The sequence below is a fragment of the Taudactylus pleione genome, unplaced genomic scaffold (assembly GCF_031769625.1).
Source record: "Taudactylus pleione unplaced genomic scaffold, aTauple2 ptg000266l, whole genome shotgun sequence".
Classification (NCBI taxonomy): Eukaryota; Metazoa; Chordata; class Amphibia; order Anura; family Myobatrachidae; genus Taudactylus; species Taudactylus pleione.
In genome coordinates, this window is record NW_028284668.1 from 183633 (window position 1) to 211567 (window position 27935).

Below are 27935 nucleotides of genomic sequence, written 5' to 3' on the forward strand. Positions count from 1 at the left end.
AAAGCGCAACGGAATATGCTGCGCTATATAAGAAACTGTTAATAAATAAATAAATAAAATTAATGCAGTAGCCGCCAGAGCATGAAAGAGCAGACAGAATTGTCCTCTACAGAGAGACTCTTTCACCTTTGCAAGGACTTGTCACTGCAGGTAATTGAAGCTATACATACTAAAATCAAAATATATTAAATGACTCTACACATGCTCGATTCAATCTCTCTCTTTCTCTCTCTCTTTCTCTCTCTCTGTCTCTCTCTGTCTCTCTCTCGTAAACGTGGGATGTACAATAACAATGCTCGATTAACAAATATGTAGATAGTAAAACTAATGTTTACATCTGTATTTCATTTATTGTATACATTGAAGTTTCTTACACGGAGAGGTTTTGTGCATGATATCATTTGTGCTTTGTTTTAATATTGATCATATTTCATTTTGCTAGAATCAGCTCCATTTACAGTTACAGATGTACTTCCAGAGTGCCTCGATTAGATAGATAGATAATTAGATAGATAGATAGATAGATAGATAGATAGATAGATAGATAGATAGATAGATAGATAGATAGATAGATAGATAGATAGACAGTTTGTCCTAATCATTTGAATTTCAAACACTTTTATAGTTTAAATATTATAGCCAGTGATATCGGAAGTTAGTTAATTTTCTTATGCAAAATCATTTTGTAGTGAATGCTGGAAAAGCAAATCATGGGCATGAAAAGATTTTGTTAAAAAACCATTATCCAACAAATGGGAGACGAGTGAGCCTGTTTTGCATCTTAAAATAAGTATTATTTGCATGCACAATGACAGGTGCCTAACTCTTCAGCATTGCTTGTCAGTGTGTGGTTATCTATGTATATCAGCTTTGGTTTAAGTTAGAAAAGGATAGGAAGCTGTTTTAATTTCACTTATCATTATCCTAATCTCCTGTTTTTACTGGCCCAATGACAGAAAGTTAATTTTGTAGATTTTCGTCAAGAGTGTGACATCTATAACATCTGCAAGAGACAATACACAAAAAGAAGAAAAGTGTGACATCAGTCCAGCTGCTATGTAAGTAGAATGTATATTTATAATAAGATGCTATATGATGATAACATTATGTTGGACCAATACTTGTAATTTATTATATGTATATCAATAATGTACTGTGTATTGTATCGTGAAGGTTTGATTTAATTTTATTGTGCATTTTTGTAAAATAAGTTTTGTTGAACATTTATGCGCTCCACACTGCAGGGAAATTTCAATTGAACAATGATTTTTGTCACCATTCATATATCTGTTCTACTTTTAAAAGCAATTCGCCAGACAACAGTAGAAACCACATAAACTCAATTCACACTGTAGTGCTAAACTAGAGCACCTACCTATTAATATAATACTGTCACTTCTAGATATTTTGGGACTGAATCAGTTTGCTGAACAAATAAAAAAAAGCAAGTAACTTTGTATTTGGAACAAACCATGTTGCAATGCATGAAGGTCAACTATATTTCTTTATTTTCTTGCATGCAGGGTTAGTACTGACTGCTTTTACATGTAGTCCACAAATACTGGACATTTTTATTTTTACACTGTAATTTAGATTTGAGTTTAAACAAACCCCTCCCAAATCAAAAGCAGAATAAGCCCCTTCATTTTAAATGATGAATGAAGTGGTTTCAAGTTTTAAAAGTGATGTGGAATGGAATTTTCATATTGCAAAGTAACAAATATGTACTGTCTTACAAAATCATTATTATGAAATATAAAACCGATTAAGCCACCATAAAGTCGATATAATTACCCACGATTTGCAGACATGGTGTGTCACAATGAAGAGATGTGCGTATATGTGCCATAAGTATGGTACCCTCTAAATTGCTGCTACATCACTGATTCCTGTACATAACTATATTGAGCGGAACAGAAATCGGGTCCCGTAATCTGCTGTTCCGGAACATGATAAATGGCACATAACACCTAATTTAATTGACCTCAATGTGTCTACACTTTGTCCACTGTGTAGTAAAATACAATTAAATTAACCAATTTTCCAGTCTTTAGTATAAATATTAACATCATTTTATAAATACATTATTTTAAAGTTGGACATATATGTTATTTTAACATAAATGATATACAGTATGTATGATAAATCCCACCATAATACTTTTTATATTCTTTTGATTTTTAAAAGTTGTCTCCATGGCTTTAACAAGTGGTAACAATTGCATAAAGAGTGAATAGAATTGGAATTATTGACATGTATTTATTATTAAGATTAGCCCCACGCCGAAATCCTGATGCCCAGCAAATCGAACATAGGTAAGCCGGACGTCGGGAGCTCTTAGCCGTGGGGGGTGGAGGGTTAGCCTTAGAGACTGCCGGGGGGACTTAGGGTTAGGCACCCTCCCCCCCTGGATGGTTAGGGTTTGGCTAGGGGAAGGGGGGGGTTAGGCACCACCAGGGGGGAGGTTAGGGTTAGGCATCCCCCACCGGGAGGGTTGGGCTTAGAGTGCGGGGAGGGGGGATTAGGTTTAAGCACTAGGGGGGAGGTTAGGGTTAGGCAGTAGAAGGGGAAGTTAGGGTTGGGCATCACTAAGGGAGGGTTAGGGTTAGGGGGGGAGGAAGGGGTGGGTTAGGGTACTTACTTACCCTAGTCGGGATCTTCATCTGACGGCCTTCCGGCATCGGGTTTCCTTCCGCCGGGCTTAGATCCGGCGGTGTTACATGTCTGTAATGTAAATCATTCCTTATTGCACACACCATGTGAACAGGTCACACTTGGTACATAGTCTAATGATTAAATGAACGCAGTTGGTTATATATTTTAAAAACAATTTACATTTTTGATCCACTGGAGCTCATTTACAAAGCATACCTGATGTGCACCACAAATCATCTTAGTTTTGCCCTGGTGTGCCTCACTGGTTCACTCAACATATACTATGGTCCACACTTTCTCTATTTCCTCAGGAACATCCTCTGCAAACTGCCAGTAGAACCAAGTATCTTTAGAAGGTGCACTGTAAACTTACCATCAAAGTCCAGCCTCCTACCAACTTAGTACCTGCCCTTAGATTAAATAATATTTCCATTGTGATCCTAAAATACTTCTTGTTTATCCTACATAAATTATGATAGTGAGTAAGCAGTAAATAATATTTACCAAAGGTCGATTTTAATCAGTTTTGAGCTATTTAAAATCAATAAAAATAGATCAACATCTGTGCTTCTGGGGCTAAATCACAGATTTACTAATACTAAAAAAAAAAAAAAATGAAAAAATGGTCTGTTAGTAAATGTGTGATTTAGCCCCAGAAACACAACATCAAAATCCATCAAAATCAATTAAAATTGACATTTAGTAAATATACCCCTAGGACTTAAGAACATGTGACATTTTTGCTTTTGATTACATTGTAAAGCTAGAAATGGCCTTCCCTGCTGATGGCCCATGGGGGAAAATGTATCATGTCTTCTACATAGTAGAGAAGAGGACTAGTGGGGAAGTTGCCCGTAGCAAGCAATAAGCTTTTACCTATCATTTCATAGAATGTACTTTCGGACTAGTCAGTGCAGTGCTAGGGTCTTTAAGGGGAAATTTAGTTAGCAACAGGGTTCCTTTGGTAACTCACACACTAACGTAACTCATGTTATCCGGGAAGATACCTCTCTTTTTTGCTCACTTCACAAAAATGAGCAAAGTGCGTAACTGCACATTGCGCTAGCATTTAATTGGATCTCCCCTTGTGTCTATATAGTGAGGAAGATGCATATCTACTTTGCCATATTGCAGTCTTACAAATAGTGACGTCTCTGATGTCTCAAAGTAAACATTTAGAGGCTCAAGTGGCGGTAGATGCATCTGTTGGAAAACAAGCATGCTAGAAGTATACTTGCATACATATCTATAGTTGGTAGAATCTCCAGATGCTGACAGCTGAAAAAACTAGTTGAGCCATACATGTACCAGTGTGTATACGTCAGAGCCGTAGCTAGATTTTTTGGTGCCCTGTGCCAGAAACAGTATTGGCACCCCCCTCATTTTTCAAAGGGACATAATGCACCCAAAAAAGGGGAATGGCCTCATGGGGAAGGGCCAGAAAAAAGATAGGGGAGACCAGGAGATGCTAGGGATGAAATAAGAGAAGCTACAAGTGAGAATTATAATAAACAGAAATTTGAAAGGCCCAAACAGCGCCCCCTGACCTGTGGTGCCTTGTGCGATGGCACCGGCCGCACTACCCTAGCTACGGCCCTGGTATACGTGCATCTTACAGAACAGTGGTATACGCAGCGTTAAGCATATGTGTTAGTACTTGATGCTGAAGTATTTGACTACAGAAGCCTATTCATACTAGGGATGTGTGCCAGACCATTTTTGCTGGATTTGGCTCTGATTCGTCGTCCGGCTTTGGATTTGTCAAACCTTGGATTTGGATTTTTTACAAAAATGTACAAAAAAAGCTAAAATCACATAACTTGGACTTTTTTTTGTTCCTAGAGTATTATTAACCTCAATAACATTAATTTGCAGTCATGTAACATTAGTTTTTGTCAATTTAGACCACCTCACAGCTCACAATATTGTTTTCACCATTATTGGCCAAAGGCTGCAGTGAGCTGACTGGCTACTAAGCAGCGCAGCGGCACAGACACCACAGTTTAAAGCACATCTATGAAACATTGCCACACAGCAGTGGCAGAAATGAAAGATAGTGCAAGATGGAATTGCCCTTGGTCCCTCCCACCCACCCTTATGTTGGATATTAAAAAGGACATGCACACTTTAACAAACCAAGCACTTCAGCGACAGGGACTGCCACTTTTGTGGCTGAAGTGGAGTCATGGTGCTTTTATACACAGAGGCCACTGCTCAAGGAGTTACGGTGCTTTTAATTTATACACAGAGGGCTACTTTCCAAGGAGTCACGGTCCTTTTATACACAGAGGGCTACTGCTCAATGAGTCATAGTGCTTTTATACACAGAGGGCTACTGCACAAGGAGTCATGGTGCTTTTATAAATAGAGGGCTACGTCCCAAGGAGTCATGGTGCTTTTATACACAAAGGGCTACTGTCCAAGGAGTCATGGTGTTTTTATACATAGATGGCTACTGCCAGAGAAGTCATGGTACTTTTATACACAGAGGGCTACTGTCCAAGAAGTCTCAGTGCTTTTATACACAGAGGGCTACTGCCCAAGGAGTCACTGTGCTTTTATACACAGAGGGCTACTGCCCAAGGAGTCACAGTGCTTTTATACACAGAGGGCTACTGCCCAATGAGTCATGGTGCTTTTAATTTATACACAGAGGGCTACTGCCCAAGGAGTCATGGTACTTTTATACACAAAGGGCTATGGCCCAAGGAGTCATGGTGCTTTTATACACAGAGGGCTACTGCCCAAGGAGTCACGGTGCTTTTAAACACACATGGCTACTCCCCAAGGAGTAGAACAAGAAAAAAAGGGAGTGATATCCGCACAGAAAAATTATGTATACTCTTATATATCCATATATTAGTTACCAACATTCAAAGATAGCATCCAAGGGAACTTGGATCTAAAAATAGCTCATATTGGTGGTGCTCCCCAGAGCCAAAGCACAACTGTATCCAGAACAAAAGAGAAAAAGTAGGCTCTTTTTGTGGGGCACTCTTATATGTCCTTATTAAAATTAAACTTTTATTATAGTCCTTTAAAATAATTCCCAAAATACGTATACAACACAAACAACATATATAGAGTCAAAGTTAATGTGTTACAATATTTCCATACTGTGTGTTCTGGAACCTAGATCAAATTCATGAGCATATACATAAGGGTATGGCGTCTGATACGCTCTACAAGGATCTAATAGATCTAGAACCCTGAGTCCATTTCCTATTAATTAATACAGTTTAATTCCATATGAGCACACTTGTAACACAATGTAAAACAAAGGGCGAAAATATGAATGAATGATGACATGGAACACTTAGTGTTCGTAAAGCTCAGATATACAACCCTGTGTTGGGTACATAGGGTAAATATTTTGCTCCACAATTGTAAATGTCATGATAATATTCTTCTATGCGGCATATTCAGATGATATGATGTTCATAAAAATCCAAAATCAGGTGATATAATATATGTCCCACACACTCGTTTATCTGTATATGTTATAGTATTTGAGCATTAGTCTAATCTCCTGTGGGAAACAACAAGAAATAACTCCAAAATTAATAGTATCCCAATCTGACACAAATGCTGTATATCACTTCCCCTTGGTATAGATGATTATCCCACAAAGAAACCCAATCATCTCAGCAATATATTCTTGTTAGATATATGGGGACAAGCAAAAAGTAAACAGTAGTCAGATATTATGTTTCTATATCACAAATCTATTCCGACAAACATGCATTTCTTTAGTCCCCACAGATGTCAAGGTAATTTACAGATATATCCAATATTGGTCATGAACATTCACTAATTAGTAGAACTATGTAACACCACCCACACATTGTATCTATTAGTGTCTAATGTTTGCTTTTGCAATAAGACACCATATCCATGAGTGCACCCACCATGTCACTACTATAAACAATATATATATATATATATGTGTGTGTGTGTGTGTGTTTTCACAGGCATGTGTGCACACATAAATATCTGATTGCAGTCTTGCTGTCTCTAATTAGTATAAGGGTTAAATAACTAGATGTCTCCAAGTCATAGGAGACAGCAATATACTGTATCAAGTGTGGAGGGCAGACACAGAGGTCTGAGTGGTGTGATATGATTTACCCTTCAGTAGATATCCGAATGAGCAGAAATGGTCAGCCTGTGCACCAGCCGGACCATCATCATAGGAGTCCTTGGACGTGCGTTTTCGCCTATGGTGGGCTTGTTCACCATTGCATTACTGCCCAAGGAGTCACGGTGCATTTATACACACACGGCTACTGCCCAAGGAGTCATGGTGCTTTTATACACAGAGAGCTACTGCCCAAGGAGTCACGGTGCTTTTATACACACACGGCTACTGCCCTAGGAGTCATGGTGATTGTATACACAGTGGGCTAAGGCCCAATTAGTTACAGTGCTTGTATACACAGGGGACTATGGCCCAAGGAGTCACGTTGCTATAATACACAGAGGGCTACGGCCCAAGGAGTCACGGTGCTTTTATACACAGAGGACTAAGGCCCAAGGAGTCACAGTGCTTTTATACACAGAGGGCTACTGCCCTAGGAGTCATGGTGCTTGTATACACAGTGAGCTAAGGCCCAAGGAGTTTTGGTGCTTTTATACACAGAGGGCTATGGCCCAAGGAGTCACGGTGCTTTTATACACAGAGGGCTAAGGCCCAAGGAGTCACAGTGCCTGTATACACAGTGGGGTACAGCACTAAAAATATATATATTTTTTTTCTTTTTAAACTTTTATATTTCTTGAAAGTTTTCTTTACTTTTTTAAACTTTTTTTTGTACACACAGCCACTTGTGTGTCTCGACACTTTAATCAGCAGAGTGCAGCATACCTGAGCGTGCAGTGTGCCCCCTTACATTGTCACTTTGCCAGCACAGCCACTTGTGAGTCCCTGTACAGCCAATGAGTATCAGCAGAGCAGTGCGCAGCGTGCGGAGTGTGGGAGTGAAATAGCGCTGAGTCCCTGTCTCGGCGCCTTGTGTAGAGGCGAACTCTCGCGAGAATCCCACGTCAGGAGTATGACATTCGGCCTCGCAGTGGGATCCGAGTCAGATGGGAACACCTGAGCCACGGCTTGGGGGGACTTGGATCCTCTCTGTTCTGAGCGGTTCGGATTCCACAGAATCTGGTTGCTCATGGTCGGCGCCGCGTTCTATCAATTTTCTGTGGCTACTGCTGCCACCTAGCCACCCTCCGGGCCCAGGACTCAAGGCCTGGCAGTCCCCCCTGATGGCGGCCCTGCACCTCCTGACAGGTGTATCTGCATCTCCATCTAATTTACCTGCCATTATGTGTAGGGATGTGCGCTGACCCCCATGTTTTGGTTTTGGATCTGTATCTCCTATGTGTTTTGGATCTGAATTTGGGTTTTGCAAAATCGCCCTTGCATGTTTTGGTTTTGGATCTGTATTTTCTAAAAATCACATAATTTGGGGCTGTTTTTGTTCCTACAGTTTTATTAACCTCAATAACATTAATTTTAACGTGTTTCCAGTCAATTTTTACCACTTCACAGTTCACAATATGGTTTTCATCCAGTTTAGGCCCATAATTTGCATCAAGCTAGCTGGCTGACTAAGATAAGTGGCAGCAGTGGGCGGCACAAACACGTGGCAGTTCAACTTCAAACATGGCACATAAGGAAACATATGTTTTCATTAATCAATCAAAGAATATTTGACTCATTCACATAAATACGTGCCGCAGTTGAGCTCCTGTGGTGGTCCAGTTGTTTTTTTTAAATGAAAGGGGCATGCAGGAGATGCTGTATGTGGCAGCCCACAAAACGGAAGCTCTGAACAGGAAGGGGCAGCGGGATTTTTAAAGTCTGGTACTAAACATCTGTTATCATTGTGCTTCTGGGATTATGGATGGGAGGGCTGGGAGGGGAGGAGAGAGAACATCTCCAGATACCATGACAAAATAGCCTCTCCATTTGGTGTTTGAGTTCCAAACGTGGCTGTTATGATCAAGGAAAACCAAGCCCACCAGGTTGGTATCTACAAATCAAGGTTGAAAAAATGGCATAAGAGTATATTGCAAGTAAACCTAATTGTGATTTTAGTTGAAATAAATACAGTATGAAACTATAATTAAAAAAGTAAGCATCAGAGCACTGGCACAAAAGCACGACAGTTTAAAAAAATATAGGTCATCTATTAAACTTTTGCAACACAGCAGTGGCAGACAGGATGGCAATATCATAAACTGTAAAATTAAAAATGTCAGGCAGCAATGCCCGAAACAGAACATAATGCAAAGAAAAGAGGTGCAAGATGGAAATGTCCTTGGACCCTTCCATACACCGTTATGTTGGATACAGGACATGCACAGTTTAACAAATCAATCACTTCAGCGCCAGGGACTGCCAATTGTGGCTGAAGCAATTGGTTTGTTTGGGCCCACACAAAACAAGCAACGGGCAGCTGACATTGCTGGCAATGATCTCTCCATGCACAAACTGGCTTTACAGAGGCAAGATGTTGTCGCCACCATCATCCGATTCCTCACCCTCATCAGTGTGTACATCATCTTCACACAATATTAATTTGTCCCCGCTGGAATCCACCATTACAGCCTCAGGTGCCTCTGTAATTTTTGGATGTAATTGGCAGTAAAGATCTTCCTCATAAAATTTGTAGTTAATTTTAAAGAACATCATCTTTTCCACATTTTGAGGAAGTACTGTAGCCTCCTACGCCAATCGCTGACAAGGTTCCCAGCTGTGCTGAAAACTCTTTCTGAGTACACACTGGAGGGTGGGCAGCTCACGTAAAGCAAAGCCAGTTTGTGCAAGGGCCTCCAAATTGCCTTTTTTCCTACCAGTAGTGAAACCAGTAGTGAAACGGACTGTCTGACATGCCTATTTGGACGCTATCATTAAAATAGTCCTCAACCATTCTTTGAATGGTGACCGTATCAGATGGAGTCACTGTAGAGGTCTCATTAATTGTAGGCAATTCTTTTAGATCCGACTAGATGTCAAAACTTGGTTCTGTTGGCTCATCTGCATTACCAGTGGGGTTTTTTGGGGGAAAATTTTGTTTTTTCCTTGCAGCCGCACTTGCTGGAGAAACTGTAGGAGGAACCATCGCTGCATCATGTCCCGCTTGAGCTGACAATTTGCTTACCAACAGCACTTTGCATCTCTTCAGATCTGTGCCCATTGGGAAGAAAGACACAATCTATAACTTAAACCTAGGATCGAGTATGGTTGCCAAAATGTATTGCTCCAATTGGAAGATCCTGACAACCCTTGGATCCTGGCGAAGCGAATAAAGGACTTGATCTACAAGTCCGAATTGTTTCGTTTCAGCTCATCCTTCAGTTTCTAAAGCTGCATTTCCAACAGTCTAATGAGGGGAATTACCTGACTGAAGCTGGCAGTGCCTGAACTTACTTCACAGGTGACTACTTCGAAGGGTTTCAGCACTCTGCACAACACGGAAAGTATTTTCTACTTAGCTTGAGTCTCTTCCTATGTCATACTTTGTTGTGTAGCTTTGGATGTCTTTTTGCTGTTCCTCCATCCGCTCAATCATATAAAGGGTGGAGTTCCACCTCGTAACTACCTCTTGCTTCAGCTGGTGTCAGGGCAAATCAACATTTCTTGCAGGTGCTGCAATCTTCTACATGCACCTGTTGAATGGCGAAAATGGGCAGAAATTTTGCGGGCCACAGAGAGCATCTCCTGCGCGGCCCTGTCATTTTTAAAAAATTTTGCACCACCAAGTTAATAGTGCGAGGAAAACATGGGACGTGTTGGAAATCACCCAGCTGTAATGCTCTCACAATATTGGTGGCGTTGTCAGAAATCACAAATCCTGAGGAGATTCCTAGTGGGGTAAGCCATTTTGCAATGAAATCCCTGAGTTTTTCTAAGAGGCTATCTAAGAGGTTGTCAGCAGTATGCCTCTTAGTGAAACTGGTTATACATAGAGTAGCCAGCCTCTGAATAAGCTGCTTTTTCTTAGATGCTGCTGTTGGTGCCACTGAAGGCAATACACCCACCCAGTGGGCTGTTACAGTCATGTAATTTTGCGTTTGCGCTGTTCCACTTGTCCACATATCTGTGGTTAAGTGGACAGTGGGCACAACGGCATTTTGGAGGACACTACTTTTAACGTCTTTGTACAGGCTGGGAATTGCTTTTCTAGTGAAGTGGAACCTAGATGGGATTTGGTAGCGGGGACAGAGGACCTCAATTAACTGTCTAAAACCCACTACACTAATGGCAGATATCAGACACACATCTAATACCAGCATAGATGTTATGGCATCACAGATCCGCAGTCCAACTAGGTGAGTGCTGTCATACTTGCTCCCCCTTGCAAAGGATTGTTTAACAGTCAATTGTTTTTTAGAACTACTACTAGTAGTCTTCCTGGTCCCCTTTTGGGATGAAGATCTACTCCCAGCAGCAGCAGGCGTAGCGCTCAAGGATTATTTTGAGGAATCTAGGATAGGGGATGACTGAGTAAGCCTTATCAAATTGGATGCAGAACTACTTCCGATCATGATTGAGGATATTATTGATGAAGGTGTTGGTGGTGAAGATGCCAGGAGCTTGGATCTAGTAGAGAGAAGGGAGCTAGCTGATGATGGACTGCTTGTTGTTACTTTTTTACTTAAAGTTTCTGAATTTTGCAAACAATTTTGATGGATGTGCTGTAGATGATGTAACGGGAGAAGGTTCCAAGATGGTTAGGCTCCCTACCTCTACTTACTCTGGCATGAGAATGAGAATGGCTACAGATGGCTTGACAATTGTTGTCTGGATTTGGGTGGAAAGTATTCCACACATAAGAAGTGGATTTTTTTGTTTTTTGCCCAGGTATGACAATGGGCTTTTCCTTATCATGGGCAACAACTGTTTCCACTGGGGCCTGATTTACACAAACAACATCCTCATCAACAACATCCTCATCATCAGCATCCTCATCATCAACATCCTTATTAGTGTCAGCTACACAAATATACAAATATACATCCTCAATTTCTATGTCAGCATGTTGACTTGTGCTGCTCATACCCACATTTGCAGAGGATGCACAAGTTGTGGAAGGAGGCCCCTCTTTGAGTATAGTTTTGGAAAGGTCAGGCTCACACATGGCACCCGCCGCCACACTTAGACTCTCCTCAGGGATTTGTGAAATTTCTGAGCACACAGTTGGTTGCCTTAACAATTTACATTTTTTTGAAATGTCTACAGGGAGAAGGGCTTACATCATCATAAGAGGCAGAACCACCAGTCATACATAAAGGCCAAGGCCTTAGCCTTTCCTTGCCACTTTGTGTGGCGAAAGGCATATTGAACATTTTATGTCTTTCTGCAGCTAACTATCCCTTTGATGTTTTTTTCTTAACCAATGTAAAAGATTGGTTCTTTGATTTTAGATGCCCCAACTTAAGCCCTGTATGCCCTTTGACATCAGCTTTAGTAGATGACATAGATGGACCAGTGTCGTCATGACTGGTGGCACTGGCAGCAGCTCCAGCCCTAGTATGTGGTTCCTGCTCTCCTCTCAACTGATCGTTCTCCATATCAACAAACATGAATGAAGTGAGGTACAGCACACACGTCAATTTGTACCAATTTTAAATATTACACTGCGGTATCAATGACCTACAGTGTCACAATATTTTTTATGAATACGAAAAAAATAGCACACTGCACTACCAGTAACAGCGTCGCAAGATTTTTTGTGAGTAAAACACTGCTCTACCACTTACAGTGTCACACGTTATTTTAGGAGTAAATCATTGTGCTATCACTTACAGTTTCACAAGATTTTTATGAATAAGAAAAGAATAACACACTGCGCTACCACTTACAGTATCACAGTAAGTGGATGATAAACTGCGGTCTGGCCGGCAGTGTCATCGAACAATAGTAGCGTAGCTAGCACACACACAAAATACCTGCAAAAAATATCTATTTTTTATTTTTTGTGGAATGCTTATTTTATTTAACATTCCTTTTATTCAATGGGGAAGAGAACCCCTGGATGAGGCAGCACACCCTTGATGAACAACAAAGCACCCATGCAGAGTGTGGATGGACCACCTACAGAGTCACAAATATGTCTATGATAAACGGCGGTCTGGCTGGCAGTGTCACCGTACATTAATAGCATAGCTAGCACACACAAAAAAAATTTAAAATATATTTTTACATTTTTTGTGGAATGATAATTATTAATTTTAACTTTTATTTTTTTTTACACTGGGGAAGACCATCCCTGGATTGACAGAGCACCCCTCTATGAACTGCAGCCCTTGCTACTTGATTGACTGGACAACAGTGACACAGCAGCACCCCCCACTATATGTACTGCAGCCCCAGCCTGACAACACTGCACCTTGACCAACAGAGAAAAACAGAGCACATCTGTTCTGTACACTCTCCATGGCGCCGATCACCGGGACCTCTATAGAATCCAAAACCCGCCAGAATCCGACAGCGGGATGAAGGCATTTTGCCTCATTTTGGCTTCTGAGATAGGCGGGAAAACCCGAGCCATACTTGGATCTTACTCGAATACCTTATGTTCGGGTGGGTCCGGTTCTCCGAGAACCGGACCCGCTCATCTCTAATTATGTGACACATCCTTCCTTTGCCCATCTCTTCTATTCCCCATAAAGCCTCTGCAGCCATAAGTATTTCTACTTATGCCTGCAGAGTCAAGCTCGTGCATGATACCAAAGTGTGTATTTTACTCAAATAAACAACATATACAATTCTATATAGTAATCCACATAATCCTTAGAATACACTTTTATATTACACAACAACGTACTCCCTAGCAGATTACACAGTCAAATACTAAGTGATGCTGTTCAGAATTAGAGGGGTATTCAATATGAAACGTTAACTTCACTGTCCAAGTTAACGTTTCATATCGGAGTTTTTACCTGCGTTAAAGTATCGGGCGCGCTCCCGCTTATACCTGTATTCATTATAAAATTAACAAAAACGGGAAACTCCGAAGTTGGATTTGCGTAAAGTTACGAATTTTTCCTTAAAAAAATTGTAAGACCCCCTAAAGTAGTAAAAACATTGGGGATCACTATGGGTACCCCCATTTTAGCCTTTAATTGAAAGTCGGGGATTTAAATAGCCGCAGCAGGTGTTTTTTTCCGACATTGAAGAAGTGATGCAGAAGAGCACTTAGGTTATTTTTTTCGTTTTTTTAAGTGGTCCCATCAAATTTGGGGTACATGAAAATGGGTACTAGCATATTTTGATGTCCCTAAAGTAAGTTTTTAAAAATTCTGCATTTGTGCACCTGCCGCTATAATTCTATTCTAGAAAATATCTGCCGCATACTTGCAGAATAGCCCTGAACCTATTTCCCTATTGTTAAACAATTTTTTCCCATTTTCTTTTTTTTAACCCCAATTTTTAAATTAATTTTTTGGGGTGTCCCTATTTTTTAAAAAACTTTTTTTGACACAGTTCATTTTTAAATGTCATTCCCAGGGGTGCAGGCTATTTTTTTTAAGCCTGCACCCCTAAACCCCAATTCTGCACTTTTTTTCGACACCTATTCAATGGTGAAAAGTTATCCCCGTTTTTTATCAAAGACTTTTCAAAACTGCAATAAGTCTTTGAAATTGAATACGGTTTAAAAGTCAAACCTGCGATAATGACGTCAAAAGTGCAATATTAACGCAAAAACTATGTTATCGCTCCCATATTGAATACCCCTGTTAGTGTTAAGAATAATCTGTAAATGTTTAGAGAAATAGTTGAAGGATAAAAGACAAACAGAATGTATTTTTAGTGGCTAGAGTTAATAGGATCAGTATTGGACTTTGAACCTTTTTATTATTGTAATTGTAACAAAGAAAGAAAATCTGGCATACAGCACATGATCTGCAGTCATTAATAATATAAAAAATTTTGAAATGTTCTGTCTTGGAAAATTCAACCCTAGCTTCTTAAAGGATAAATGGATCCTTAGATTAAAATACAGACAAAGACAACAAGGAGCTCAAAAAAAAATTAACCAATCATACGAAAAATCAACAATGTAATTTAACATTTTTATATAAATAGAATGATTTATTCACAATATAAAACATAATTTCTAATTTTTTTTTTTTTTACTGAATGAAAAATAATATACCTTATGTAAATGGGGGAGGGGCATATTGGGAGAACTTCTGCACTACCGGTAGTAGGTATTTCTAAAAAATTCATATGTAGCCCCGAATTATTACTTATGAGATGTAATATGACTACACTAAGAAAAAAAGAGGAAAAGTATTCTCTTTTTTTCTTTGTCCTGTTTTTTTCTTTGTGTAAAAAATAATAGAATAAAGCAGCGATATGCTGACCATTTTATTTGTCACTTGCAAAACTTTATCGGTACTATTAAGTTCCCTACTACACAAAAAAAAAATTGCAATGAAACAATTTACTTTAAAGGTGCGTACACACTGGGCGATTAAAGTGGGCGACTGAACGATATCGTTATCGTTCAGTCGTCCACTTTATCGTCCATTTTTAACACAAAAAAGATGAACGATGATGACGACGCGCGTTCCCGCGGGTCGTTCGTCATCATCGTTCATCGCGCTGACATGCAGGCCAACCTGACGACCTCGTCAGGTTGCTGCATGTCAGGGAATGGGTGAGAGAGCCCGGCGCTGAACGATATCGCTAATGATATCGTTCAGCGGCTGTGCTCAATGTCATGAACGACATTGAGCACAGCCTGCCGGGGACACACTAGACGATATCGCTCAGGGAGCATATCGTCTAGTGTATATGCACCTTAATAGTGTCCACATGATACAGGGATATCAGTGCTGGAGAGAATTTATGTCCTTTTTCCACATGACAAATTAGCCTGCACTGAATTTAGTCTTCAGATTCTGGGACACTAGCCAGTCCTTTACTGTCTTAAATAGATATTAACAGTCACCTCACTTTTCCCTGGAGAAACCACATAATGGGGTGTATTTAGTAATGGACGATTTTGGCTTTTTGGTGTATTTATAGGTGATTTTCTGTGTGATTTGCAAATCAGGGATTTACTAAAGGCAAAATTGACTATAAAATTGACTATAATCAAATCCCGACCAAAATCGACCATAAACCAAACATCGATAATTTTACATATACTACTACAGGATTCTCTTATTCACTAACAGTCGGATTGAAAATCAACTTTAAATCCAATACAAAACCAACAGAAAAATCCCTAAATAAATGGAGTATTAAAAAACAGGTGATTTTAGCTTTTAAACACCTTCCAATTGGTAGGAACTTAGGAGCTCAGTCAGACCTGCTCGCTAAGATGCAAACGCTCGCTGCTGCCGATGGTATGCAATGTGTATGCATTGTGCGCATGCATATGCATCGCAGTTCTCATGAGCATACCTTAGCAATAGTTCACAATGCATTCGCTCGCTGCGCATAGACAGCCCAGCAGAGTAAGTGACAGGGGAAGCCGTTTGTAGGTGGTAACAAGGGCTGGCCAAATACGGGGGAGTGGAGGTGCAAATGGAGGCGTGCCTGAGCATCTCAACGGCGTTTTAGAGGTGTGTATAATTAAAAGACAACATCATAGTACACGTTACCTGGCTTGTTTTTACACTGAAATGCTCACAGTGCTTGTGGCAGGGTATGGTCAACCTCAAGCACTACAATCGCATCCGATGTACCGTTGGTTGCATACACTTCCTGGACATGTCGTGCACAAGTGGGCATCTTAAGACAGGCTGGTGTGTGTCTGCATACACTATGTGATCACTCTCTAAGAAATACTGGGCGGGCTAATGCATCGTGTCCCCTGGCTGCCGGTAACACCTTACTTCTTTCTTTACTAGCGCACTGCTTACAAGAACTCCCGGCTGTCTGTTGTTGTCTTTGTCAATAAAGTTAGGTTTGAATTATAAAAACAGTGCTGCTTTTTTTGTGTGTGGTTACCTCAGATGCCGGAGGTCATGCGCCACCTCATCGTTAGGCTCATGCGCATAAACTATGCAGCTGACGGTAAGGAGGGGGGCAGAAACCACTGAAGGGTGAACGTTCACCCTTTTTGTCAGCTGGTTTCTTAGTAAAAGGTGTGGTAGCCAACTCCTGCTTCGCAGCACTAGCAGGTGAAGCAGGAGTGGCCTTAACTCCACGTTATGTGGAGTGTTAGTAAATATACCCCTCAGGCACTGGAGGAGTACACTGAGCTGTTCTAATAGTGGCTGGGTGATTAGTGATTTCCTGCATGAGTCATCAGTGCTGGAGGTTAGTTGTAGTGGTGCTATCTGATCTCTAGCTTGAAGCAGAGCCCAGCTGGGTTCTATAAAGGATTCTAATTGGGAAGGCCAGCAATCAGGCCAGTGGTGTCCATGACTGCTGGTACTAATAGTATTCCCCCTCAAAAGGGTGGCCACCAGACACCCATGAATCCTCTTATCGGGAAACTTTTTAAGGAATTTCCTAATGGAGCCTGTGGAGCATAGGCATCTGATGCCCCACCCAGGTTGGTTCTTTCATGCCTTCTAGTCTATCAGATATTGAAGGGTGCCTCTGTGTCTGCGGACATCTAAAACCTGCTTGATTTAATTCTCCTCCTGTGATAACACCACAACTAGTGGTGGTGGGAGTATTTGTTGATGATAATAGTATGTTTTAGCAGTGAGATGTGTAACACATTGGGAAACTACAAAGAGTCTCGTAGTTTCCACCGAAATGCCACCTAATAACTAGGGTGATTTGGAAGGGATCGATGTACCTAGGCGCATGTTTCATACAGGGTACTCAGAGATGAATGTTCCTGGCTGACGCCAGACTTTGGGCCTGATTTAGAGAGGGACGTAATGGCAATTTTTACACAGATCGAGTGATTGTTTCCCATTGCGCATGCATTTAAGCTGCATGGGCTGTGATTGTCTTACGATTCCGCACGCAAAGTGATTGCCAGGTAGTCAGCGTTTGGGGGAGGTAACGTGGGAGTGGTCAGAAAAATGCAGGTGTGTCCGCTAGTACATCCAATGGTTCTCCATGGAAAGCAAAGAACAGTTAGGAGTATGTACTTGAGTGGTAGTGCAGGTTGTGAGCAAATTTTGCCCATGGGAGATAGTCTATTGAGTCCTCCTGGTTACCTGAGATGTACATATGCAGGAAGGTCTCAAGGTCCTAGTTCACAGGGGCAAATGCAGGATTTTTATGCTGGGTTTCCATATATATACTGTGTATATATATATATATATATATATATATATATATACATACATAATATGTGTGTATACACATACATACATATATACATACACACGTATGTAGATATACACACATATATACATACACATACATATGTCACACATACCTTACACGCACACACGTATATACACACACGTCACATATACATTTCAAACAAACTTACCTTGCAGCAGATCTGATCAAGACAAGATCTAGCAGGCTGGCACCATGTTCTTAAGCCAAAGTCGGTCGCAGTGTTGGGATCGCAAATGCAGCAAGGAGGTGTCTGACACCTCCTTCTGCATTTGCATCTGAGATGGACGGATTTCCACAGCCACTTGTGTGCGGCTGTGTAAACCCATCCATCTCCGAATCAGGCCTATAGTCCAGGCAATGCTGGGTATAAACAAACAAAACTTCAAGTGTAGCTGGATAGCTGGTAAACTGGGCAGACTGTCCCAGGCATAACAGAGAAAAATCTAGACACATGTAAACTTAACTCTGGGAAATGCAGACAAACTGTGAGCTTGAAATGCTGGTGATAACTAAGCCAGGCGCAAGAAAACAACACTGGTTTGAACTCCAAGGCAAAGGATGAAATCATAATGACTGGAACATAGTAGAATACTATCCAGGGAAAACAAATAATGACCAGCAAGTTGCATGGTGAGGGGCAGGAATAAATAGTCAGTGAGGCAGATGCAGGTGATTAAACGGGGGAGTGAGTTTACAGTAACTCCTGCATATGAGGAGAAAATGTCCAAATACATCAGCAGCACCTCTAGTAGCACAGAGGTACCGCAGGCCAGATACAAAATAAAGACATAGGGCCTGATTCAGCACTTATCATAACTGCAACCGCGTACACAGATCGCACCCGGTTGATGCGTGCTGCACATGTGTATGCACTGTGTGTGCGCAGCGATCGCACTGCGATTACTCACACAGACAGGAATCCATCGCAGAATGAGTGACAGGCCATTAGTGTTTGGGGGTGGTGACGGGGGAGTGGCTGCAGAAACGTAGGTGTGCCTGTCCATTTGAACGCCATTGCATGGGCGTGCATAAATTAGCCACTGAGATTTCCTACGCAGCTTGAGTACTTACTGCGTGCGATGAGACTTGAAATTTCTGTGACAGGTCAGACCTGCTGTAATTGTGCATTAGGGGCCTATGTGCTTCGATGTTACCAATGTATACGCAGGACTGCGAGGTATTACGGATGTGAGAAAGCAGTAGTGGGCATCTCTATGCTGGCTTAGCATACTTTCACAGCTGCATTGCATGCGATCCGTGCTGAATCAGGCCCAGAGTCCTAACATAGCCCCCCTTTAAGGAGTGGATACCAGACATTCCACAAAGGTTCTGATTTCAGGCACCTCAAGCAGCGCAGACATTCGTGGCACCTCTCGGACCTCTGGGAAGTAGATGACCCCTCAGGCCTCTGGCAAGGCAGCAAATGCCTCTCAGACCTCTGGCAAAGTGATCACCTCTTGGTCCCCTGGCAAAGCGATCACCTCTTGGACCTCCGGCAAGGCAGTAGACACCTCTCAGACTTTTGGCAAAGTGATCACCTCTAAGGCCTCTAGCAAAGAGATCACCTCTCTCTCAGCTCTAGATCTCTTCGCAAAGCGATTACCTTGCAGACCTCTGGCAAAGCGATCACCTCTTGGACCTCTGGCAAGTTAGTAGACACCTCTTGGACCTCTTGCAAGGGGACGGACACCACTCAGACCTCTGACTAGATGACAGACACCTCTTGGACCTCTAGCAAGGTGACAGACCTCTCGGATCTCTGGCAAGCTGATACATAGGAACTCCAAGACACATGAACATGAAATCAGAATAGCTGGAACATAGTAGAATACCATCCAGGGAAAACAAACAATAACCAGCAAGGTGCATGGTGAGGGGCAGGAATAAATAGTCAATGTGGCAAGTGCAGATGATTAAACTGGAGAGTGAGATTAACTTTTGCATGTGAGGAGAAAATGTCTGAATACATCAGCAGCACCTCTGGTAGCACAGAGGTACTATAGGACCAGATACAAAATAAGCACAGAGTCCTAATAGCAGAAACGTATTCCTGCACATCTCTTGAGAGAGTCGGCGACCAGTAAGATCTGGAGAAGTGGGTTATTTTCTGGGTCCTGGGATGTCCCGAAAATTGTAATGTGTGGACCCAGTGGAGTAAACTGGGTCTCAGCCTTGGGGAATTCTATATATTTTATATATTGATCTAAACAGCTGGGACCACTCCAACTCATCTAAAGTTATATCTAACTCATTTTCCCATTTATTTTGATTCTTATCTATTGTATTTATTTTTAATCATTCTGAATACCAGTATGAGATTCCACCTCTTTGATTAGGCAACATCATTCTATTTACCATATTCTCAGGAAGAAATTTAAGACTGCCTACTTCAGTTGGAAAGGAATAGATCCAATGTCTAATCTGCAAATACTTATATAATTCAACTGTAGGTATTACATACTTTGTTCGTATCTGCAAGAATGACATCAGTATATTATCCACATATAAATCTTTCATTGTGTAAATTCCGTTAGATATCCATAAATCTAAATTTAAGTTTGGAATATAATTTGTCAACGCCTGCAAAGATAGGTATGCAAATGGTGCTAATATTTGATCTTGATAGCACATTAATTTATCCCATGCCTTGTGGGTTACTCTTGTTGCTCTTAATGTATTTTTTGGCAATATTCTATATTTAGATGGAACCCATATTAAATCTTTTATTGGAAATCTCCCTATCATCTCATCTTCCAACTTCACCCAAGGTTTGGAGGAGTCTTTTATAAACCAATCACTTATCTGGTTAATCTGCGTAGAAATTTTATATAGTTCTAAGTTAGGAAGTTGAAATCCTCCATGTGACTTGGGTAGAGTTAGATATTTCTTTGCCAATCTAGGCTTTTTATTTCCCGAATATACCTATTTATTACAGCATTAAATCTATATAACCAGTATTTGGGAAGGAACCTTGGAATAGAACTAACATAGATATAAAATTTTAGGGAGCAAAAACATGTTAACAGCTTCTATTCTTCCTACCCATGTTATTTCATAATTTATCCAATCGTTTACTGATTTATTAAATTGATTTAATAAGGGGCCATAATTATAATCTAAGATGTTCTCTTCTTTTGTTACCAAATTAATCCCTAAGTATTTCAATGATTGATTTTTCCAACTGAAGTTATAGTTTGTTCTAAGATTTGTAAGGTCTACTGTGTTAATATTTATTGGGAGGGGTTCGGTTTTATTTTTATTTAATTTATAATAAGAAGCTTTTGCATATTGATCTATTATATCCATAATCGCCGGCAGAGAAATCTTTGGGTTAGTAAGAAATAAGAGAACATCATCCGCAAATAGTAGGATCCTGTGTTGTATCTTATTTATAAGAGGTCCTGTTATTAATTCTGATTGACGTATAGTCTCTGCTAATGGTTCTATACTAAAACAAAGATTAATGGTGATAGTGGACACCCCTTCTGAGCCCCATTTGTAATGGGAAATTTAGATTACATAAATCCATTACAAAAGACATGGGCTTCAGGTGCCGAATAAAAAGCCATAACTGCATTTAAAAATCTGCCCCTATACCAAATTTTATGAGAACTAATTTAATATATTCCCAATTTAGCCTATCAAAGGCTTTTTCTGCATCTAAAGATATGGCTATTAATGGTTCTTCCTTATATGAAAATATTTCCAATATATTAATAGCCCTACGTGTATTATCAGGGCCTTGTCTACCCTTAACAAATCCGACTTGATCTGGATTGATTAATTCAGGCAAAACAATATTCAAGCAGATTGCAATTTACTTGGCATAGATTTTAAATTCTGTATTTAATGATGCAATAGGTCTATAATTATGGGGTTTCATTGGATCTTTGCCTAGTTTCAATATTGCCACTATGTGTGCTTCTAAAAGCTCTGTAGGAAATCTTCCCAATATAGTGCTGTATTCACACATCTGTAGCAAAATTGTTGCTATCTGATCTTGAAGATATAAATAGAAGTTGTTGGTAAATCCATCTGGTCCTGTGGTGCCTTATCTTGCTTTAAAGTTTAATAACTTCTTTTATTTCTTGTATTGACCACATCTTATTAAGGTTATCTAATTGTTATCTACTCAAGCTTGGTAGGTTTATTTTAGATAAGAAATTTACTACATATTCTTTAGTGGGTTGAGACGTCTCTAAATAAGTTTTTAAGTTATACAGGCCTTTATAACACTAAGCAAATGTGTTGGATATATCAAGGGGATTGTTAGCTTGGCACCTGCCATATTATATAATGCCTGAACTGAGTTTTTAATTCTTTTCCCTCTAATTTTCTGTATAGTATTTCTGATTCATTTTAGCAAAATTCTCTTTTATATGCTTTAATGTATACTTTTCCAAGTCTTCTCTTATTTCTTTTAATTTTTTATTTATAGTCATATCATTAGGATTGAATTTATGTTGCTTCTCTAACTCTTTTAATATATTTTCTAGTTCTTTCTGGGCCCTTGCTTCTTGTCTTTTAATTCTTGATGTAATTTGTATGATAGATCCTCTCACCTGCCTTCAGGGCACAGCAAAAATGAGTTGGTTTTGTGTCCTTAGGGGAATTATATCTTAGGAAGTTTATTAATGATTCTTTAATTCATTGTTTAGTTTCCATTGATGTAAAGATATAACTTTGAAGTTGCCATACTCTAGGAACAGATACTACATAGTCATCTTCCCGTGTTTTAACTAATGGAGCATGATCTGACCACGTTATTGGTAAGATCTCTGATTTTTTTATTTGCTTAAGAGTCTTCTTATCTGTAAATGTTAAATCTATTTGTGAGTAGGTTCCATGTACATGTGAAAAAAAGTACAATCCCTTACTGTTGGGTGTCCTGCCCTCCAAATATCATAAATTTCATATTCCCCTATATGTTTAATAAAAACTTTAAAAAATGAATCACTGAACTAGTGCTTTTCCAATTTGCGGGTCCCAATTTAAACAGCATTTTCACAAACAAAATCTGAATTAGGGGTGTAGACAGAAGATAGGGTAATCTCTTTTCCATTTAATGTTCCTACCAAGAAGATATACAGGTTGAGTCTCCCATATCCAAAATGCTTGGGACCAGGGGTATTTTGGATAAGAGAACATTCCTTATTTTGGAATATTTGCATATCATAATGAAATATCTTGGGAATGGGACCCAAATATACACACAGAATGCATTTATGTGTTATATACACCTTATACACACAGCCTGCATGTCATTTTATACAATATTTTCAATAATTTTGTGGCTCAAGCAAAGTTTGTGTACAGAAATGAAATTCATTTATGTTTCATATACACCCTATACACACAGCCTGAAGGTAATTTTATACAATATTTGTAATAATTTGTGCCTTAGACAAAGTTTGTGTACATTGAACCATCAAAAATCAAAGGTTTCATTATCTCAGTCATGTAAAAATAATTCTCTATTTCGGAATATTCCATATTTCTGAATATTTGGATATGGGAGACTCAACCTGTGTCTACATTTATTATCTGCAATCTGCAGTCTAAGGTCAAAAATAAAATTTCTATTAAATTTCTATGTATTAGAAAATCTTTTATTTATATTAAGACCTGGAATGAAAAAAAGAAAAAAAAAGACATGCAAAGAGAAAAAAAGAAACCAAAAAGAAAAAACAGATAGCTCTTACTCGATAGCTAATATGGCTTCCAATCCTTGAGGCTTCCCTTAAGTACTTACGGGGATGGTGGCTAACTCCACCATCACCAATATCTCCTTTTATACTGCTAATATCCATGACACACAAGTTATAGCCATGCATGAGTTTAATCCATGATTATATTTATCATCCTACCAAATATTTTCAAGCCAAAAGATCTCAGATCACCCAACTCCTACCCAAGTTTCTCATTTATACCCGACTTCACTCATTACTTAATTATAGTATAATATAATATTATATTTCCTTATTTATATATTTCCTAATGAAAAAGTTTTAACATCAAATGTAACATTCCATCATATGTGTCTAATTTCCTATCTGATTCCATGTAAATGATTTAAAAAGGAAATTGAACGTATATTTTCAAGTGATAGCTGTGCACCTTCAATTAACTTAATCTATTTAATAAGTGCATCATATAATTAAAATGTTTACTTTAACATTCCATCATGTATGTATAATTTCCTATCTGGTTCTATTTGACATTAGTTGATGCGGAGATTAAAAATACATTTAAAAGTGACAACTGTGTAGCTTCAATTAAATTACTCCATTTAGTAAGTGTATCATATAATTAAAAATTTGCTTCAATAACTTATATTAGTCCTTTCTATGCTCATTATTGGCCTACATGTGTCCACACTTGCTGGACTGGTTGTAACTCTTCCACTGTTTTGGGGGGGTATACTATTTTCCAATAATCCAAAGCCCTAAATCCTTCTTCTTCTGTAACAAGTGTCTTTGTATTTCCTTTATGTGTTACAATTAATTTAACTGGGAATCCCCATCTATATGGGACATTTGCTTGTCTCAATGCCCTCATGATTCGTACAAATGATCGCCTCCTTGTTAACGTTTCTGCAGATAGGTCTGTAAATATTAGCATAGATCCCAGGATTGCTATCCTCTTATCTGGATCTCAGGCTGCTCTCAAGATTTGATTTGCTCCTTAGTTTGAAAATACTGAATCTTCAAAATTGTGTCTCTAGGGCACCCTACAGGGGCTATTTTTGCTTTAGGAATTTGATGTATTCGTTCAATTACTAATTGTGGCTTGTGTATCTCTGGAAGAAGTTTTTGAAATATACCCATCACAAAATCGTTCAATTCAGATGCTTGCACAGATTCTGTATGTACTCTGATTTTGATATTAATTCTGTGAGCACTATCTTCCAGGTCTGCTACTTTACCCCGCAAAAATACACTTCAGACTGGACCACTTTATAAGTCCTTGTGAGGTCATTATGAGAATCAATCAGTTTTTTCATTTTATACTCTAGTTCAGGCATGTCAAACTCGTGGCCCAAAGAAACATTTTATGTAGCCCAACAGTGTGGGCCCAAATACATATATTATGCGGCTCAATCACCCCTGCCACGATCCGAGCTCAGCTCTGATCGCGACAGGGGTGACTGAGCCACATAATATTTGTGTTTAAACCTGGAACGCTGGTCTATGAAGCGATCAGAGACTAAAGAAGCCTCTGTTCTCTTCAGAGGCCAACGTTCACAGTGACGCAGTTCACGGGTCATGACGTCACCCGCAATGTGAGCAGCCTGCCCTGCTGAATCTAGTTGAATCCAGTCAGTGGCAGGCATCTACGCGGGAGTGGTGCCCAGCGGCCAGCGTGAAGAGAGGTAAGTGAGAGGTAAGTACTGCACATGGGAGTGGGGCCTGTTCTATACTGGGAGGGGGCACAGCATAAGGGACATTACTGGGGGCACTACTACGGACATTACTGGGGGCACTGCATAAGGGGCATTACTGGGGCACTACTGGGGGCACTGCATAATGGACACTACTGGGGCACTGCGTAAGGGGCTTTAATACAGGGGGCATTGCATAAGGAGCTCTTATAAAGGGGGCATTGCATAAGGGGCTCTTACACAGGGGGCACTGCATAATGGGCACAACTACAGTGGCATTGCATAAGGGGTTCTAATACAGGGGGCATTACATAAGAGGCACTACTACAGGGGGCACTGCATTGGTTTTTATTAATAATAATCCTTTCAAAATTGCATATAAGACTTTTTTATTCTTTGGACCTACACATTCTTAGACCTTGAATATTCGTCCCGGTTGGCATTTTGAGTTTGACATGCCTGCTCTAGTTGGTCAGTTCTTTCACCCAGCCCATTAAGTTTTTGTCATAAGTCAGATAATGTTGAAGTGATTTCGGCTGATATATCCCTTTGCAGCATTTTATGGAGTGTTATAGGTTCATCCATATCCTCCTCCTCTATTATAGGGGGAGGGGTAGAGCTTGCTTTACGAGGAGGAGTTATTTTTTCAAATTAACTCACTGTGGGGCTTACAGAGTCTTTACTTCTCTTTGGACCCATGGCTTTTCAAGGAGATTCCCAAAGAAAAAAGGAGAGTGCTCTTTTGTAGGCTATTCTTTATTCTGTTCTGGTCTTACTTTGGTCTATATTGTGCTTCAATACAGGTGATGGGAGGCCAGCCACACACATGTTAAGGCACCATTACCGGAGTCATTTATATCAGTGAGAGTTAAATTGGGTTGCTTCAGTTTTTCCCCTGCGATTGTACAGTTTAATCTCTGGCCTTGCAGCCACTTTCCAGTGCTCCTGTTTATATTTGTATTATTAAATACTTTAGTACTGTATCCTCTTTATTTTACTGTAAAATACAGGGTGCAAGAGTCAATAACAGCTGTATTCATGTAACAAAATCTTAGGTACCTACCTCCTTTGGTGCTATCTGTTCCAATTTTCCACAAGACCTCCAGGGCACTTTCCTCCTCCACACATGCCACTCTGGGCCTCTCTCCTCCAGCCTCCCTCTGCCACCTGTCACTCCTATATTGGCCCTCTCTCCTCAGCGGTGGGGTCTTGGTAGAGTCTGGGCTTGATGTGGCCTCCTCTTCTCCTCCATCCGCCAAGCCCTGTATCCGCTACAGGCGGTCGCCTGTCCCTCTCCACCTTGCGTCTCATGGCAATCCCTGGGCTACATCACTGAGGGCCTGATTCAGACCCACTCGCGAGCGCTTAGCGCTCGCAAGCGGGACGATGTTGCCCAAGTGCACATGAGTACGACGGAGGCGGCTCCGTCATGCACATGCGCGAGACCCGAATAATGATGGCCAAGCCGTCATTATGGGTCTCGCACCAAAGGGGCATGCTGTCGATGGTGATTGACAGCACGCCCCCTTTGGTGGGCATGCCGGGGGCGTGGCTGCCCATACGGAGGCATTTCCATTGGAACGCCTACTGTCTGGGGCCAGCCTCACTGACATCACTAGTGATGTCAGTGGGAGTGCTTTTGGCTCTAATAGAGCCAAAAGCACTCCAGGGCTTGCGGCAGCGAGACCCTACCGCAAGGGTCTCGTCGCAAGCCCGATGGTCGCGATGGTCTTGACCATCGCGTCCATCATTTTGGCCGTTCGCTAACAGTAAGAGGGACGGCCCTGATTCAGAGCGAGCGCTCTGTCAGGGCCTGAGTGCGCTAGCTAGTCCCGTAGATATCAGCCTCTTGGGGACTCCAGACCCTGCTCAAAGCAGCTCTCAGCTGCCTGGGGAATCTGTGCTCTGCTCAAACTGGGACTCCCCTCAGCCTGTCTCCCTCCTCTCCAGGTCGGCAATGGCCCCAGCGTGCTTGGGCAGACAAACGTCAGAGACAAGGGCTTGCTCAGCCTCCTCAGGACACAGGATTCAGACACACTCCCTGTCCAGCATCCTCACTGCATGGTTTTCAAGCCACTTCTCCTAATGCAGGGGGGTAGACATTTTTAATGGTTATGGCATTGAGAGCCCTGTAGTCAATGCAAGGACAGAGTGTGCCATCCTTCTTGGCTATGAAGAAGAACCACCCTTCTTGGCTATGAAGAAGAACCCAGCTCAAGCGGGTGATTTGGCCTTTCACGGCTGTAGTCTGACATTGCCTGGGTCCCACAGTCACCCTCCCTGTGGGGTGAATTCTGCTCTGTTCTACATTTATCAAAGATGTAAAAGAATGCAGAGTAGTGGGGGGGGGTTCATGGTTACCTCAGAGTGGCATTGCATCATGGGATTACTTATGACCACTTAGGTGAGGCAACATAGTTGATACTTGGTCCCCCATGCCTTGATCTCTGAAGAGGATCAGTCCAGCATGGGTAAGTGCAGACTTAGCCATGGTAGCCTAAAATTATAGGGTGGACGGCTTGTGGCAGGGACCAGAAAGATGAGTTTAGAGTAAGTGGCACCTGTTTGCATGTGAGTAGCAGTAGTACCATGTGTAACAGAGATGTCTGTGGGATCTAACCC

General features: G+C 40.7%; 1 protein-coding gene across 1 annotated transcript in view; it reads left to right on the forward strand.

Annotated features, from left to right (window-relative positions):
- The first annotated feature begins 860 nt into the window (after positions 1-860).
- Positions 861-27935, forward strand: part of RGS21 (regulator of G protein signaling 21) — a 170980-nt gene continuing 143905 nt past the window's right edge. Inside the window, exon 1 of the mRNA XM_088481220.1 lies at positions 861-1058. The gene's annotated coding sequence lies outside the window, so the exon portion shown is untranslated. The remainder of the gene's footprint in view (positions 1059-27935) is intronic.